At 47.5% G+C, this 6,000-nt stretch overlaps 1 pseudogene; it reads right to left on the reverse strand.

The window, feature by feature from the left end:
• Nucleotides 1-3,790: 3,790 nt before the first annotated feature.
• LOC144296601 (mitochondrial fission regulator 2 pseudogene) lies at nucleotides 3,791-4,946 on the reverse strand (annotated as a pseudogene).
• Between the last annotated feature and the right edge of the window lie 1,054 nt (nucleotides 4,947-6,000).

Below are 6,000 nucleotides of genomic sequence, written 5' to 3' on the forward strand. Positions count from 1 at the left end.
AAAAGCACTGATGTGTGCTGAGGTGCACATGATACTAATTTAGGGGGAGGCCCACTGGGCGACACAGTGCATGGAGCCAAACAGGCTGAGAGGTCTGTGCTTGCACTTACCAGCCTGAGAGACCTGGAACAAGTCCTTTAATCTCAGCTCCTCCGTGTTCTCATCTAGCAAATGAGAAGTTATGTGCTTACTCCGCTAGGTGGGTGCAAGTTTCAGAGATCGTGCATATAAAGTGGCTGACGCGTTGCGCTAAACAGGCTGTAGTCAATGTGTAGACAGAGACACTGGCTACACATCCCTAGGAGTCACTGAGAAGCACTAGAAGGGAGTTACCTGCTTTCCGAGTTTCCTCTGAACCCCAACTTTTGTTTGCCCTCAGTATTGTGCGTGTTTTGTGCACTCGGCAGGTTCTGTCATGCACCCTGATTACTCAAGTGACTCACTCTCCCAGACGTGGCCGGGCTGCTGCTCGGGCCGTGCCGCCCTCCGGGAGGGCCTGCCAGCCCTGCGGATCCTTCCCGGCCCAGCCCCGAGGCCTGCGGCTGCACAGCGTCCAGCCCTGCTCCTCCAAATTCTCACTCCCACTGCGCCCCGCGCCCCCTGTGCCCGGTGCCCCTCGGCTGTGCTTGTCCCTCTGACGCTGCCCCCACCCCCCACTGCAGCCCCCCTCAGCAGCTGCAGGCGCCTCGGGTCGGCTCTTCGGCCACCCGCACACCTAACAGCACCTGGCACTGGGCGTCAGGCGATGCTCAGCAGTGTCAGAGCTGCAGAGAAGCCAAGGCACAGAATGGAGACACCTCTCTGGATTGCACCACTGATGACTTTCAAGATTACCAGAGGCCAAGGGGTAAGGCGGATGGATGCGGGGCAGCTGGGGAGTTTTTGCAACAAGTCTGTCAAAATGTAAATGTACAAGTCTTCGTGGATGAAATAACATGGTGTCTGGGCCTGGCTTGCAAGCACTCCAGCAAACAGAGAAGGAAAAATGGGAGTAAGGGAAAGGAAGAAAGAAGGGGGCAAGAGACTCTTTGACTTTTCCATAATAGAAACGGCATTGTAGCAAAAAAACAACAAAAGCACTTGGCAGTGAGCAAAAAGTCCGTCGTTAGCCAGACCTCTGTAGTTTGAAATCAGCAAAATGAGTCTGTATGGGAAACACAAGATTGTGATTTATTTCTTTTGGCTTACCTATTTGGGTGTAATGCCGAGGCAGGTTTGCTAGTTCCCCTACGCATGTTCAAGGAGTGCAAGTGACACAAGAACACCACGCATCTAACTACATCCTAACATCAATGCTTTATTTGCACATGTTTTGCATTCATTACAGATGTTTCATTTCATTCTCATAATAACTTAATGAGACATGTTTGGTGGAGATCATACCCATTTGATAAAAGAAGAAAGCTGGAGTTAGGAATTTACTTATTTGCACGTAACTAACAAGTGGACAAATACACCCCAGAAGCCAGAACTTGCACCCAAGTGTCCCTGTTGGCTGCCTACGACTGGACTGTACCCCAGGATAGTCCATTTGTGCCCTGATCACACGGCATGACCAAAAATAGGGGATAGAGCTGCTTTCCCCCTCTTTTCACATCTGCCCTCCCCAAGAGGAGTGCTCTGCCACAGTCAGCATCCATTCAACAAACAGCGAAAATGAGTAGGACAGCTCTGTCCCTTGGGAGGTTTACAGGGATGAGTCAGATGAAAACGGTGAATAATGTCACTGTCCTCTGCCAGAACTTTAGAGAGACCAGGAATTAACTTGGAGGAGCTTTGCAAGGTTGCACACTGTGTTCAGTCTATGTTCTGATTTACTTCTCTCATCCTTGACTTTGCAAAAGACTGACATTCTTGGTTCCTAATGCTAGACCAGCTGACTTCAGCCCATGCTCCTGATCTGAGCTCTGTACTTTCACATTTCCATTTTAATTTCTAAACAGGGAACTTCGTCAGAGGCGCCCTCTCAATTCCTTCTCTTGGCTCTCACAGTACCTATCTTGGCAGAAAATCTCAAGTATACTTCAGAATCCAGAGATGGTAGCTTGACAATTTGATGTTGAAATTCAGTAAGAAATTTGGAAACCTCCATAAACACAGCATCTCAACCCAAAAAAATTCTTTGGTTTCTGTGGTTGAGTGAAATTACAGTAACTAACATTTATTGAAAGTCGACTCTATGCCAAGCATTATTCACACACATTTATGCGCTCACTCCTCACAGGCTTTCAAAGTAAACACTGCAGTTATTCCAACTGCACAGCCAGGGGAAGTTGAGGCATGGAGAACTGGGCTCCCAGGGCAGAGCGTTGGTGGAGCGATGAGCTCACAGTGCTGTGTTCTGTCCCATGATGATGCGAAGGCCACGCCAGATCTCACACCAGGCCGGGGGACACCTCCCTGGATTTTGTGTGTGAGCACTGACTGGGGATCAAAAATCTACGTTCTGACCCTGTCTTTGCTTTTGCCTTCCTGTCTGACATCTATCTGCCTCCCTATTTGTCACATTTCCCTTGTTGCCACCTGACATCTGACGTGGCCGGGCAGCAAGGGGAAGACTGAACTGGCGGCCGGTGGGCCAGACCCTGAGTTGAATCAGCCCATCCCTGGATAGTTCCTGCCCCTGGAAAGAACGTATGATCTGTCCCAGCTACTTGACAATGCAAACTATACTCAATGCACTATTATTTCCATGTAATTGAATAGATGGGATTTCCAATTATCCAGAAGTAAATGTGAACAAGGGCTTCTTAGAAACAGCACATATCGTTGACAAAGATGCCTGTTCTCCAAAGCTGTGACTGGCCTGGCCACCCTCCTGCAGGTCAGGTTGCACCAGGCGCTGGACCCACAGGTCTCTAGGAAGCTAGGCTTTCTCCGTCAAGGTTCTGGGCTTTTCCGCCAAAAGCAGGAAGACCCTCCTTAGCCCACGTAGCATGGAGGCTCCAGGTGGCAGTGTCAGAGCCTGTCTTGGTCACTGCCACACTCGCAAGGCCTTGCACAGAGTGGCTTGTGGGTATACAAGAGGACTGACACTGCTCAGGGTAAAAACCCCAAGATCGTGAGAGGAACCCCAGCCTGCTGGCCCTGAGCCTGTCCTGTCTGCCTCTGTTTTGTGCCCATCCCTCATTTCCTTCACTTTGGTCCTCGCTTTCTTTGCTCTGTTTCTTTTTTGCTTCCCCGGCCTGAAAACGACACCGCGTCTAAGCACGCCTGCTTTGGATCTTGGATCTCTTTCCCACAGCTCGCTCCTGTGGCATTTTGGCCAGGCTTTCAAGGTGTCTGTGGCTGGATTTCAAGGGTCTGACGGTGTACTTGCCCCGCGCCCCGGGGACACAGGAGCCCCTGGTTCCTTCATTTCCAAGCTTCTCTCTTCTCTTCCCTATCTGATCCCACCAGCCCCCCCGCCCCAGCCCTGTGGGGCCTGCTCACTTTACCCCCCATGCTCCTCGTACACCACCTCCAGCGCCCAGGGAAGGCCCACATTATGCTCCGCCTGAGCTTTGGTTCTTTTTTTCTGTTCTCTTTTATTTATTTGTTTTATAAGATTCTATTTTTTTATTCATGAGAGACACATAGAAAGAAGCAGAGACATAGGCAAAGGGAGAAAGAGGCTCCCTGTGGGGACCTGATGCGGGACTTGATCCCAGGACCCCTGGATCACGCCCGGAGCTGAAGGCAGAGGCTCAACCACTGAGCCACCCAGGCGTCCCTATTTTATTTTTTAATCGTTTTTTTTTTTTTTTTCAAATCAAGTGTTTTATTTCAAAAAGCTTCATAGTAAGTCAAAAGCAAAAAGGAATGTGTGAAACAACAGAAACAACAGAAACATTAGCGGTACCAGCAACAACTGTATAGCCCGTTCTGTGCAGGTACTTTAAGAGAACTTGAAGGCAAAGATATATCATGAACAATACACTTAAAAAAAATTAAAACATTAACTTTACATTATTATAGCTCACTCTTGAAGTTCCTGGAAAATGGAGAAGATTCCCAAGACTTATTTTCTTTCTCAAAAGAATCATCTTCTTGGAAAGCAAACTTCTTCTTACGTGCATGGGATATTAAAGACACTGGATCCCAATGTAAATCTTGTCTTTTCCTCTTATGAATGGGTCTACCTCCAGGTGACCATTCAATACCGTGAAGCTTAACCTTATTCTTATTCATGTCCTTTAGAACATCCAATATGTTTGGAACATCTTTTTTTATCCTGGTTTTTTAAACGACTGTAATTGGTCTTACTGTTGTCACCTGGGTGCTGTTTTTTCATTTCATTGGCCGAATTATCTGAGTCACGTGTATTTTTCAATCCTGGCTGTGTGAGAGAAGAACACAGAGGCTGTGGAGAAAAAAGCTGAGGGGGCAGTGGAGGAGGAGGCAGAGGAGGAGGGGAAAGCATTGAACTTGAAAATGGATCCAGCTGGGCACCCAGTTCAGCAGTCTCTGGTGATGACTGTTGTCCCAAACTGCTAGGCTCGTCATTCAAGTCAAAGAAGCTCTCATGTACACTGGTTTTGGGTCCCTGCCTCCCCACGATTGCAGCAATCTGGGTGCAGAGTAAAGTGAGCTCCTCTTCCAGGGCAGCTATCTTTTTAAAGGCAGCTTCTCCTACAGGCCCACCATTTTTCATTCATTTATTCTTTCTTAGAGCAGGTGACAGTGAATTCCAGACTGGTTGCAAAGAATGGAAAAATTCCGTTTTCTCTTCTTCATGTTTCCATATATTATTTCTCAAAATTAGGCCTGGAACAAGGTTCTAGAGGAAGAATTTTCCCGATGATCTGAACAATACTTCAAGCTGATCCATAGTCTTTATTTTCTCTAATCTGCAAAATCTGGTCTATCGGAACATCAAAATATTCCAGCATTTCTCTTACCATATTCAGTATGAGCGACCTTCTCACTTGTGGAAGCCTTACCTGGGCACAAGTTCTCTGAGCCATCTAAGGATGGGTGCCAGGGCTTTGCTGTTTCTCAGTCCTCCAAGGTACCTGCCCCAGGGAAGGTACAGACAAATGCAGAGCCTCTGCAGGTGATGCGCCAGCTGAGAGCAGGGCTTGTGGTCCACGTCCCCATCTGCAGCCATGGCCTCCCTCCCTTTCCCACACCTCCTCCCGTGGGCCTCCTTGGCTTTCTATGATGTGCTGAATGGAGGGACGGTAACCACAGACTCATCCCCCTTTGCCATGTGTCCCACTCACCTTCCTGTCTCTTCCCGGATCATCTCTGTGTCCAGGACGGCCTTCTCCATTCAAACGCTTCCAAGGTCCTCCCCAGCTGAGAGCGCTCCTCATTGACTCCAGGCAGCACCTGCCTTCGGCCCAGGACGTGATCCTGGAATCCTGGGATTGAGTCCCATGTCAGGCTTTCTGCATGGAGCCTGCTGCTCCCTCTGCCTGTGTCTCTGCCTCTCTGTGTGTCTCTCATGAATAAATAAATAAAATCTTACAAAAAAAAAAGAACACAAAGAGTGAAGGAGACAACCTGGGGCAGGAGTGTCCCACATGGCACTTCTCTGGGAAGGCTGTGCCCTGGGAAGTGGCAGGCCTGCGCAGAGGCGAGATCAGATGAGACAACCATGCTTGCTCATCAAAGCAGGTTTCTTCAGACTTTTAAGATTGCATACCCCCTCAGGAAGGAATCAGGATCACTCACCCCCTCAATATACATACATTAACCTATCAATTATATATATATATGACATATATATATACGACTTGGCTAGTATAGAGACACATTAGACACAAAATGTGAAAATAGAAGAAAAAGATGAAATAACATATGGTTTTAGTTTATGAAAAATATTTAAAAAATCTTTTCCCTCACTAAATTATTTATTTTTTAATTTAATTTAATCTTTTTTAATACTCTCTATACCCAGTGTGGGGCTTGAACTCACAACTCCAAGATCAAAAGTCACATGCTCCTACCAACTGAGCCAAAGTATTTTTTTTAAGATTTTATTTATTTATTCATGAGACACACACACACACACAC

This window comes from Canis aureus, chromosome 24 (assembly GCF_053574225.1).
Source record: "Canis aureus isolate CA01 chromosome 24, VMU_Caureus_v.1.0, whole genome shotgun sequence".
Lineage (NCBI taxonomy): Eukaryota > Metazoa > Chordata > Mammalia > Carnivora > Canidae > Canis > Canis aureus.